Here is a 14,044-nt window from a genome sequence, read left to right on the forward strand (position 1 = left end):
CATTAATAATACTGAATATTAATAATAATACTCTTACGACACTGGAATAGTAATACTTACTACTATAGTATTATTGGTGGGAAAAGTACATACATACTTGAAATCAAATTTGGGACGCCTTACAATTATCTATATATTTAAATTTGAGGTCCGGCTCAATAGGCTCGGGGGTGGAAGCTTAACGTTCAGATCCAACGGATTCAAATCCCCGAGCCTCATCCGGGGTGCGTCCACGCTGGCAGATCACACGAGCCATAATCTCCGCAATTGGGACCCACAAGGGGCCGCGGGATCGAATGCCACGACACGGTAATCCGGTGGTGTTGTCGAGACCGAAGGCGAGTTCGCGAGGGACCCCCGGTTTGCCGGTAGTCAGAAGGGTCGAGCTGGGCCGGAAAGTGGACGCCTGCAGGGGCCCCGCCGCTCTCAGACCTGCTTTGCAGAGGGTGTTAGATCTGCCGGACCGGGACCCCGGTTCCGTCCGTCCGGCAATCAAGTACGCCACGCCGTTAAGCGAGGCAACCGTTAAGGAGGAACTGGGTGATTGGCATTTCCGGTTTTCCGTGTCGATTCTCTACAAAAGTCCACGTGGCAACGCCCATTTAATTGGGAGGTATAACGTACGTGAAAATCAACGAGGAAGTGAAAGCTAACGATCAAATATAGTGTTTGTTATGGGGAACTTAACAAACACTCGAACGTTTAGAACACTTACCTATTCCGATTCCCCCACTTGCACTTCAATTTATTAATTTACTGTATCTTTTATTTTTACGTTCGCAATTCTTCAATCTATTAATTATTGTTTGTTTGATTTTTATGTCCTCATTTCTAATGTTAGATATGATGGGTCTCGCTTTACCCCTTGTGCTCCCCCCTTTTACAACTCACGGCTACACATATTTGTAAAGTTATATATTATTCTATAAAAAGGAGGGCCTAAGGCCATGGTGGGATCAATGACCCTGATCTTGATTATGAAATGCATTTGCCTCTGAGCAATGGGTGGGTCTGTTGGTGATCCATCACTTTAGGAAGTAAGGTGTGAGTTTTATGCCTTGCAACATGTGCACACTGACTCTAGGGCCTATGCATTTGTAAGGGTGGACAGTGAGTTGAATCAAACGGTAATGTGGGGCACCCATAGGACATTTTTTTTTAATAAAAGTTATCTAGGGATTATACCCATTTCCCTGCCCATTGCAATGGTTAGGTGTCCATAAAAATGATTTTACACTCGATGAGTGTTATATGAACCAACGCTAAATTCATAACAAAGTACCATTGACTAATGTAATGGTTGGCACAATGATAACAAACGGAACCCTTTTGGGAGAAATTCCATGGTTTGTAACACGTATGGCTATAAATTCGACAGAGTAATAATTAGAATGGGTTCAAATGATTCTCTCTCAAAACTTTGCAGATACGAATATTTATTGTACAAGGTAATTGAATGCATACACGATAAGGGGGTGAAACAAATAATAGTTGTATCAGGTTTGGTCACCTATCGAATTCGACCAAAGAAAACGTAAGAGTTTTGATTAATTCGGTGGATTTTAAGTTTTTTTTGAATTTTTGTGTTAATTCAAAGAAGGTCATAATCTTTGGAGCTTAGTTTTATTGTGATGGAGATTGTTTGATAATATTGTTGGAAGGTAGGTGTTGAGTTATTTTAGTTAATTGAGTCGAGAGATTTATTATATATTATGAGGGGTTGTGTAAGTTTGGTTATTTATTTATTTTATTTTAATAAAATAAATAAATAAATAAAATTATATTTTAAATAGAAAAATAATGTTAATTATAATAATAAAAATGAATAAAAATAAAGAAATGTATGATTAAGTAATTTAAATCTTATATTTTTTAAAAATATTTTAACAAGAGATTTAAATAAATTATTTGAAGATCTATGTTAACTAATTTATGTTGTTATCAACTTCATATATATTCATATATAGAAGAAAAAAAATGTTAAAATAAAACATTTTAATGTTGTATATAAAAAAATATTCAATGTGGGTTATTAATTAAAATATTTTAATAAGAATTAATATTCACATATACTTCAAAATATATTAATAATAAAAAACTATTTTAATTTGTGTGATAAAGTGTAGACACAAACATGTGATATAAAATGTTTTAATGTAAATTAAATATATATTATATATCGTTTTAAGAAAATCATGTATATATCATGAAAAAATTAAGTTTTTTTATGGTTAAAACATTTATTTGGTCTTATATATACTCTATTTAGCATTCAAAAATACAATTTAAACAATGAAAAATAACATATTGTATTTTTCACTCTAAAGAAGTTTGCAATGAAGAAATTTGATCCCTCTTGGCTCATATTAGATCCGTATTTAAGATAGATCTATGTTGGTTAATTAGGAAAATCAATAAATCTATTATTTGTTATTGAGGAGGTTTGGAATCAAGACACAGTGATTGCCTCTATACTTCTAAGCTTAATACAATTGTCCACATGCACTCTAGGGGGTTAACTAAGTTTCAAATCTAGGCAGAACCACAATATTGGTTAGCAAATTCTTTCCAGTGTAAGACGTCCATTGTTCAACTTAGTCGGATAGACTTCTTGGGTTCAAATCTTTGATAAAGTTTTGGCCCATTATGATAAGTCTAAAAAAAAAATACCCCTTAAATAGAGATCCATTTCGGTGTACTTCAAAACACTTCAATTATTATTAAATCACAGATTATTAATATATTTGATCTACCAAATATTAGATATACTTTTGAATTATAAAAATAAATCAAATATAATAATTATACTCTGGTAAGTAATTGATTTATTTTTAAACCTAATCCGAATAAGTTTAATAAATTATTAATTCTCATAATTTAAAAAACATTATTAATATACAACTTAATGGTTTTTTAATTGAACGAGAAATTTGAGTTTTCTTCGGAAAAAAAGAAAAGAAAAAACCATCCATTCCATTGAAATTTAGGAGTACATAAACATAGAGGCCACAGACGAGTGGTTCGAACTGAGATCAGCGAAGGAATGAGCTAATAGAAGAACAATTTACAAAACATAAACTAAAGGAGGAATTGACCGTAAAAAGCATTGATTTATACACCAAAACAGCGACAATCCATATAAACGATAAAGTTAAATTAATTTTGAAAAAATAAAATAAAATATATTTTTATAAAATTAGTGATTGGTATTTTAAAAAATGTTAAGGAATTGAATTAATACTCTCATTTCGTAAATTGTAATTTATGATTTTATTTATTTATTAAATATTTTTTAGTATTTATATTTTTTAAATTAAATATTAATATTATATAATTTTAAATTCAAAAAATATATAAATAACGGTCATGATTTAGATGGAATAATTATGAGTAATTCATTATTTCGATTTTTTTTTAATATATCATCTCCAATCAAAATAACACTCGTATTTTGTTAGATTTTTAAAGAGCATTAAATGTTATAGCATACAATTTAGAGTTTAGTTCTTGTTAGTTTTTTAAAGAGCATTAAATGTTATAGCATACAAGAGTTTAGTTCTTGTTAGTTTTTTAAAGAGCATTAAATGTTATAGTATACAATTTAGAGTTTAGTTCTTGTTAGTTTTTTAAACAGCATTAAATATTATAGCATACAATTTAGAGTTTAGTTCTTGTTGAGAAGATTAGGTGTAAATTGCAATATATTACTTACCTTTCTTTCCATCATTGTAAATGTGATAAATATTTTTAAAAAATTGGGTGTAAATTGTTCCAGTTAATTTTAATCAAAACCTCATATAGATTTTTAAAAAGTTAGGTTTAAATTGTTTAATCTACATTATTAGAATGCCCTAGGGTTTTTCAGAGTGTTGAGTCCATTTATGCATTCAAAAATGCATTTTAAACAACAAAAAATCTTGAAATTGTGTTGCCATATTTTGGTGAATTCCTGTGAAAAAAATATATCACATATAAGTTAGACTACGTCCATGTTAAGTCTTAGTTTTTAATAAAAGCATTTTCATTGTCCATAATCTTAGAACCAACTATAAGGGTCTAAATCAACCACTCAAATGTTGTTATAAGTAACAAGTGCTTTGCATTAAAATTAAATTAAATATCAAATTAGATATTTAATGGTCAATATCACACAAAATATCATATTAGACAATAGTGGGATAAACACTTACATGAAAAATGTTAGGATTAACCTTGACTCGGGAATGATAGCCAATAGTTGGTGGTTTTGGGCACATAGTTTTGTGGCCCATGGTATTATGTCAATTGTATTGGGATGGAAAGAAACCTATAAATAGGTTTATTAGTCTTCAATGTAAGGTGCCAAGGGTTGAGAAAGTGTGAGCTCCTAGGTAGTGATTTGCAAGGGACGAAGGGTTGAGCAAGTATGGGCTCGGGAGTTGGGGTTTTCTGAGAGTATTCCTTGGTATTGTTATATGATTGCTTCTATATTGTGTTCATGATTATGCTTATTTATCTCGCTTTTTATATATAACAAAAAAGAAAGTCTCCATCCAAGGTTGGCTCTCATCTATCTACAAAAGGGTTAGTATCAATTTGAATCAATTCTTATTAATCATTCTTTAGCTAAAGATTTATAAAATAGTTCAGTTCAAAAATGATTAAAAAACACAACAACAAACTTATCAAACCAAAACATATTAAAAACATTCTATAAAAAAATTATATTAATTACATTTCTAAAATATTTATAATCAATATTTAAGTGAATTTCAATCTTCTTTCTTTTTATTTAATATTTTTTTTAAACTTTTATTTTTTTCGATCTAAATTAAATAAATTACTATATTAAATAATTAATATGAATTATAATTAATTATAGTTAATGATTTGCATTTTTTTAAGAGGTTACAAATTTAGAGTGAGGTGAGTCGTGAAGTTGTGGTGCATGTGAGATTTGGTTCCCACAAGTCACTAGGCCTAATCCCGAGCAAAACTATATAAGTCTTAGAGTTACTCCAAACACAATTTCTTCCATTGAAAAAAAATAAAAAATGAAATATATATATTTAAACTTTCATAATTGTTACATAAAATATATATATATAATTGAAAAAACCAATTTAATATTAAAAATAATAAAAATCTCTAAATCAAATTATTATTTTAAATAATAAAATATACATAAATTTGAGAAAAAAAAACCAAAAAAACCCCCCCGAAAAACAAAAAAAAAAAACCACCATGATTCTATCCCTTGCACGAGTAAAGAGCCCACCCCTGAAAAATCGATAAAAACAAAGAATAAAGGGGACACCTTAAAAGTGGAATTCAGTAACCTAAATATTTATGACCGAAAGGCTTATCCGATTACTTTATTGAATTATAAAATTTAAATTAAGATGATGTTAATGGATGTCACCAAATCACATCATTCATTCGTTTTGTATTGTGACAATATGATTGAATTAATTAAAGTATTAATATGAAGATGATTATAGTTGGTTGCTGAATTGAGTTCATTCATTTAATGAAAACGCATGTGAGATCTTGAGAAGCCCAAATCAATGAACAAACTATGTCAGAATGGCCTATTGGCATTAAAGCCTCTTTTTGAAAGTTAGAGGGATAAGATATTATCATGTTACTGAAATTTGTTCATGAAAACAATTGAGGATATTTATATTTATTATGGGTAGGAATAATATAGAGGATGTATTTATTATTTTTAAGGATTTTGGAAAAATTTAAATAATGATGCATTAATTTGATTATATAATGCTCGGTGAATTTGTAATTTTTTATATTCAAAATTATATTTTAAAATAAATTTAGTATAATAATTAATATTTATATTAAAAAATTAAAAGAAATAATTTAATTTTAAATTAAATGAAAAAGGAAAAGTATATTAAAATTTATAAAATTAAAATTATTGTTTTAACAATGTATTTGTGTCTATGAGTGGTAGTATACTTGGTAAAAAGCGTGTTGGCAGGCTTTTGTGTATGAAGTTCAATTTTATATTTGAAAATAAAATAAAATTGCAAATGATATGATTATGATCTTTTTTTTAATTGTATTGTATTAATAAAAAGATTAGACAATATTGAAGGTTTTTTTTTTTTTTTTTTAAGTAGGTGTGTGTGTATATATATATATATCATTATGAAATGAAAATCACAATGTTAGATATTCCAAGTATGATAGAAATGAAAGTAAACAATTTTTTTTTCTTTCCATTTAAAATAAATATTTTATTATTTATTTTATTTATTTATGGGTAATTTGTTTAAGAAGGATTCCCTTTCAATAATTGAATTAGAAGATTGGAGATCGTGATTCTTAAAATGAACTAGTTCTTTATTTGAATTGGAGATATCAATTTTCCAACATATTTTTGTTCCACTTAGAGGGGCTCTCACTACCATGGAGTAGGAAAACTGGTATATATTTCTTTAACTCTATCCCTCATGAAATGAGTGGATTCTCCATTAGCAACTATCGCTGCCAATTTACTTCATTCTAGGTCATTTTAGTGTTTGGTTGTTGATTTGCCTCATTCAAAGTAATGTCAGCGTTTGGTTGTTGATTTACTTAATTCTAATCAACGTTAGTATCTGAATTTCATTCCTTCAAAAAAAATTCTGATCTATTTGGTTTTGATTTGATCCCTTTTACTAAGAGAATTATCTCAAGCATAGGTAAAAGGAAGTTGTAAATGTCTTGAAAGATGATACATCCTCAAACAATGTATAAATTTTGAATAATATAACACTTATTCAAAGAGATTATCCCGATTATACACTATTTGCAGAATGCATGCATAATACATAACCTCCTCTACTATTGATCATCAATTTGCAGTATTTAGAAACAATCGCATGCGCACATTGAAGCATCAATCACAGATATCAACACAGTATATCACGGGGAAAGCATATAGTTGAAAACCCCCAACTATCTATATATTATATTGATTGAGAACATGTAACAATACATAGTACAATACTCCTCACAAGTACTCAGTACTATCTCCACCTGTTACACACAAACTAGCTCAGATCTGATGCCTCAAATCTCCTCCACTGTTTGTTTGCCTCCACTGCGCAATCCTGCATGAGAATAGATGAGAATGGTTGAATCAAACTCGTATTTGCCTTGGTTGAACCATGCAATCCTCAATGGCAATACTCAATCCATTGATTGTGCAAGATCTCATGCACAACTATAGTCACAACTGATAGCAATCTCAACCTCTAACACCTGTCTCCACTGAACTGTCCATGCACTGAGTTAACTGATGTATTCTTTAGTTTCTTTATGAGTTAATAATTAGTGAATTAATTAATAATTAATTCACATCACTCATCACTAGTGCGTTTTGCTGTTAGAATAAATACAACTAGTTCAACCAAGTCAAACTGAACACAACTCCATCAACTTCTCAATCAACTCCACCAAACTCAACCACATGAGTTCTAACTGAAGTCCACCATGCAATATGCCAGCTGCATGTGCCACATCTGTAGCTCGAACTGAAGTGCTCCAAGAGGATAAGATAATGTTTATAGTCCAAATATTATTATGAGCTAATAATATTCGACTCTTCTATTTTTAGCCTGGCAGTCTAAAAATAGAAACCGCCCATATGTCTAAAAATAGAAGTCCATCTATTTTTACCAACATGACCAATCGTCCACAAATAGCATCCTGCAACTCATAGACCATGATCCATATGTCTAAAAATAGACATAGTCTAAAAATAGACTTTGCGCCAAAAATAGCCTACGGGCCCACTTAGTGAAGGCGACTTCTTTCCACTAAGCTCCATCATCTTGTTGCATTTTCAACACTCCCTCTCAACAAGATATGGATTATCTGCAACCCCTATCCTGCAACTCTGGAATGTTCTGCATGCAACACATTTGCCCGGTCCACTTGCTCCAACAACACTTGGAACAAAAAACACTCCCAACTGACCACTCTGTTGGGCTAGGAACATATTCTGATGCTGAAGCTCTACCTGCTGCTGACAAGTGCTCCCTCTCTGAAATCTGCGCTTCTGCAACATCTCCTTGCATCTCGCACCATTGCACACTTCTCTGTGCCACCTAGCACTATGCAAAACACTTGTGCCTCTCACGTTGTTGCAGCCTGCTAGCTATGCGCTGTCCTGGGATTCCCTACACTGTCGCTCTCTCTGCCACTCCATCCGCATCTGTCTCTACCCAATCAGTCAGTTCCTGCTACTCCACATTAGGGCTCCCGTAGCAAGGTCTCATCCAAGAGGTTGGGTACCTCAAGGATCCTGCCCCTCCTCCTTGGGACGATCACTCTATATCGTCCCACCTCCAACCTCGAGGTATGGTTGCATGTGATCCCTCAGCCCACCTGGCTCGAAGTTTCCCCCTACTGGAGGTCTCTGCATGAGTAGATATCTCTACTCAATCTCCTCTCAGATTCCCTTGTTGTGGCTGCTCCACAACCTCCTGAAGCTGCTGCATCAATCGTGGCTCCTCCACAATCGTCTGAGACTTCTTCTGGCTCTGCATGTTGAGAGGTAATATACGCTCCCTCTCAACCACCAAGTCTCCATCAGTTGCCTCGCTGCTCAAGGCTTTGCATGCATCTTGAACCTCAAGAGCATACAGGTTCTTGACCCGTGAACCAATCTGCTTCACCTGTCTAGTGATGATGTGTCTAAGGAAAACCTTTCCCTTACTGAAGACTACATCATAGCCTTTGTCTTCCAGCATCACGATCGACACCAAGTTTCTCTTCAGTCCTGGTACATACTTGACATCGGTCAAGGTAAGGTGAGATCCATGCTCCCTCTGAAAAATAACCGTGCCTACACCTGAGACACTATACTTCTCATCATTACCCATCGCTATGAGTATCTGGAGATCTTTCTCCTCCAAAGTACTGAACAAACTCTTGTCATCGGTCATGTGGAAAGAAGCTCCACTGTCAAGAAACCAACCACTTCCCACCATGGATGAAACCATGCATGAGAAGAGTGTGAAATCCAACTCAAACTATGAAGCAAGTGCCTCACCTTCATATCCTTCCCCAGATCCCTTCTTGGATTTCCTCCGTGGACAATTTGCAGCATAATGGCCCACCTCATGACAACAAAAGCATCACACTTTCGATTTGTCAACCTTCTTCCCATCATTGGAAGAACTGGATTCGGAAAGAGAACCCTTCTCCTTCCCCTTCTTTGCTTTGGCAGCCAAAGCACAATTTTCTTCATCAGATGCCTTTGATGAAGATCCGTCCCTGGTATTCCGCCTGATCTCCTCTTGCACAAGATCCGACCAAAGTCTCTCCCATCCTAGCAATTTCTCCCGACCATTGACAGAGTCCTGATAGGAATGCCAACTCTTCGGAAGACCAAGGAGAGCCAAGCTCACCAAGTCCTCATCATCGACAGTCACCCCCACACTTCCCAGCTCATCCTGGCACTGGGTGAACTTCGTGAGATACTTGGGCATACTGTCTCCATTCTCACACTTAATGTTTCTGAGTTTATCCTTGAGCGCCAACTTCCTCTGGTCGCTCTTGCTTTGGAATAGATCTGTCAATGCTTTCCACATCAAGTATGGAGAAGCCTTTCCATGCAGGCTGGATACAATGTGATCCTTCACGCCCTCCAACAGAATCCTTCGACACTTTGCCGTCTTCTTTTTCCAAGCCACAACTTCAGCAACATCAGTAGGTTTTGGGACCTCAGCCTCTATGAACTCCTTCAACACATTGTCATCTAACACCGCCTCCATCCTGTCTTTCCATGCAATATAATTCGAGCTGTCTTCAAGAGCATACTCCAATCGCAATCCGTTGAAAGACATTTCAACTTTGACACCAAGAAAATAATGCTGCAAATTCGAATTCCACCAGCTCAAAACCCAGCCGCTTCTGATCTAAAATTCGTGAGAACAAAGTATTCCTCGTACAGAGATTGACTGTATGGGCATTCACTAGATATCTCACCTTCCAAAAGAAGGATGAATCGAGAGGCTACCTGGCCCGATTACATACTCTGCCTGAAGAAATAAAATGTAAACACGTTCTGAATAATAGATCTGATGATCAACCTGGCTCTGATACCATGTAGAAATTTTGAATAATATAGCACTTATTCATAGAGATTATCCTGATTATACACTATTTGCGGAATTCATGCATAATACATAACCTCCTCTACTATTGATCATCAATTTGCAGTATTCAGAAACAATCGCATGCGCACATTGAAGCATCAATCACACATATCAACACAGTATATCATAGGGAAAGTATACAGCTGAAAACCCCCAACTATCTGTATATTATATTGATTGAGAACATGTAACAATACATAGTACAATACTCCTCACAAGTACTCAGTACTATCTCCACCTGTTACACACAAACTAGCTCAGATCTGATGCCTCAAATCTCCTCCACTGTTTGCCTACCTCCACTGTGCAATCCTGCATGAGAATAGCTGAGAATGGTTGAATCAAACTCGTATTTGCCTTGGCTGAACCACGCAATCCTCATTGGGGATACTCAATCCATTGATTGTGCAAGATCTCATGCACAACTATAGTCACAACTGATAGCAATCTCAACCTCTAACACCTGTCTCCACTTAACTGTCCATGCACTGAGTTAACTGATGTATTCTTTAGTTGCTTTATGAGTTAATAATTTGTGAATTAATTAATAATTAATTCACATCACTCATCAGTAGTGTATTCTGCAGTTAGACTAAATACAACTAGTTCAACCAAGTCAAACTGAACACAACTCCATCAACTCCTCAATCAACTCCACCAAACTCAACCACATGAGTTCTAACTGAAGTCCACCATGCAATAGCTCAACTGACTCGTAAGAAAAGCATATTTCCTTCTAACAGCTGCATGTGCCACATCTGTAGCTCGAACTAAAGTGCTCCAAGAGGATAAGATAATTTTTATAGTCCAAATATTATTATGAGCTAATAATATTCGACTGTTCTATTTTTAGCCTGACAGTCTAAAAATAGAAACCACCCATATGTCTAAAAATAGAAGTCCATCAATTTTTACCAACATGACCAATCATCCACAAATAGCATCCTGTAACTCATAGACCGTGATCCATATGTCTAAAAATAGACTTTGCGCCAAAAATGGCCTGCAGGCCCACTTAGTGAAGACGACTTCTTTCCACTAAGCTCCATCATCTTGTTGCATTTTCAACACTTGATCCAGATTTAAACAGGAACGCAATAAAATACAGAGATAACCATAAACACAAAGATGCAGCAGAAATAATACTTCATTTCATTACTGTAAAATACTGAAATATGCTTACAACCAGAAATGGAATAAACCAGCTAGGGCGATGGTAGCTTATCTCTAAGAAGAGATGTGCGGCTACATGCCTCTGAACTGTTCTAAACTGTGTTACAATGTGGCTCGAAGGCCTATTTATTGTTGAGAAACAATGGAAAACCCTTCACATCCCGAAACCTAACCCTAGAAGATGAAACGCCAAATTGTGGGCCCCGTTTGGGTAAATTGGTACATCAATTTCCCGGGGTCGTAACTTTGGCATACGATCTATGTTTGACGCGTACGATAGCTCGTTAGAAAGATCTATCCGAGTACTACCACTTTGGGAGGCAACATGGGTCCATGGACCCATGTTGCCCCAGATTCCCAAAAAAACGTCGTTTAGGGCCTCAAGATGGCTCCGGAAGTTCAGGACCCGAAAAACTGCTAAAAATAGTAAACTGTGCTACAATTTAGGAATCTGAAAAAGCTGAAAGAGACAGTTGTGGGGGTCCAAATGGGATAGGTGGGTGGCCACCAACATCCACCTGGATCATTCCTCCCCCCTTAAGAAGCAATGGTCCCCATTGCGTTGAGTTCCTCCTTGAGATGAGGAAGCTTCTGCTGAGCTGGGTCTCTGGTGAGCTGTTCTGCAATCTCTGCTGTGACCAGAAATGGTGGGAAGCATGGTCGGCGATGGTCCACATTGAACACTCGGTGCAAGCGAAGGAATGGAGGAATGTTGTGCTTCAAAGCATTGTTTCCCGTAGCCTTGGTACTGGTGTAAGGACCATGTTGGAGTGGTCGGGGCTTCTGATGGGCTCTTGTAAGGCATTCTTTCTGCAGATGTAACCAAACTTTGTTGCCCACCTGAAACTTATGTGGTACCCCTGTGGGTGAGGAGAAGTTGTTCCTGTGTTCTGTCATGACCGTATCCCTTTGCTGTTGCTGCTGCGTGGAGGAACCCTTTGCAGGGGTCATGGATGTAGCAACGATCTTCCCCTTACTTTGGGAGTGAACCAGACAAATGAATTTCCTAGTCTGGGAGATGAGCTTGCTGCCTTTCTTAGTAGTGATCAAAGATGTGGCGGTAGGTGGGGCTACCTCCGGTATCCTGTATAATGAATTGTTCAAAGAAATAATGACAGCACGAGGCCTAGACTCATACACAACATGTCGCCTCCACAAGTATGGTTGGCCTAATAATACATCACAAACATCTAGAGGTGTAACATCACACAATACCTCGTCTGTGAAGGGTTTGATGCTGTAGGGAAGGCGGCACTGCTGGCGAACTTTCAGATCTCGTCCTTCGTGAAGCCATCCGATACTATACGGCTATGGGTGCAGTGTAATCGGTAGGGCCAACCGCTTCACGACCTCTGCTGAAATGAGGTTCTTTTGGCTGCCACTGTCGACAATGAATTGCAGCGGCGAACCCTTCACCCACATCTGTGAGTGGAAAAGACGCTCCCCCTCTACTGGATCTACAGGGTCATTCTTCTGGATCTTGGCAATGGCAACAGTGGCGTTGGGATCCGCATCAATGATCTGCTTCCCTTTGCCATTCCCCTTGTCAAGTTCTGGCTGAGGGTCAGAACATGCATCTGATTCAGAAGCCTTCAACTCGGCCACCAGCGACTGCTTGGTCCGACACTCACTTGTGTTATGAGTGGGACTCTTGTGGAACTCACACCACTTTCCTGTGTCCTTCTTCGGCTTCGTGGTGTTGTTCTCTTCTTGCGGTTTCGACGGGTTGTCTTGGGTCACCCCGCCTTGGATTTGTCCTTTGGGCTTCGGATTTGCAGATCCAAAGTCTCGCTTCTTTTGTTTGAACTTTTGCTCGATTTTGACAGCGTATCGGTATGCTGTGCCGAGTGAGGAGATGTTCAAGAACCCCATCTCTTCCTGGATGTATCTGTGTAGTCAGCCGCGGTATTTGAGTACTAGATGTAGCTCAGAATCTTTGATACGCAACTGTGTGCGAAGGGTATGAAAAATGTTTGTGAACTCCGGCACATCTTGGTCTCGTCCCTGCCGCAGTGTGGTCCATTTGATGTATTTGTCCTCATAGCTTCCGACAGGGTAGTACTGCTCCTTGATGGCATCCCGGAAGTCATTCCAAGTGGGTGCGGTTGAAAATAGTGAGCCTATACTTTCATCCTTCTGCTCGCAGTAGGTTTCCCACCAGTCCTTGACGTGGGGGGCTGCTTTGAGAAGAGCGAAAACAATCTTTTCCCGACTTGAAAATTCGTGAACAGAAAAATACCCGTCTAGCAGATTTAACCATTTATCTACGACATCTGTGTTTATTTGACCCTCGAAGATGGGGATTTCAAAATTAACTTGTACCTTAAACAGTGTGGCATTTCCAGAGTAGCTGTTGGAAGCCGATGCGTTGCCTCTGGGTAGCCGCTGAAGGATCTGCGCAAAGCTATCCATCATCGCGTTCCTTTGCCGCTTGAGCGCTTCTTCGAGCAAGATTTTGATAGGATCTCCTGCCCCCTCGTCTTTCTTCTCATCCGCCATGGGAGGCCGTCGGGATTTGCGAGGCTGGTCTTGCAAAGGTTCGACCAGTTCAAGCCCTAACTCCTTATATCCCGACCTCGTCGGGGACATGCAAAGAAAAACAGAGAAAAAACGGACTGCTCTGATACCACTGATCCGGATTTAAACAGGAACGCAATAAAATACAGAGATAACCATAAACACAAAGATGCAGCGGAAATAATACTTCATTTCATTACTGTAAA

Source organism: Pinus tabuliformis, chromosome 4_1, assembly GCF_031772625.1.
Source record: "Pinus tabuliformis cultivar Carrire ecotype Pingquan chromosome 4_1, CPIR1, whole genome shotgun sequence".
Taxonomy (NCBI): Eukaryota; Viridiplantae; Streptophyta; class Pinopsida; order Pinales; family Pinaceae; genus Pinus; species Pinus tabuliformis.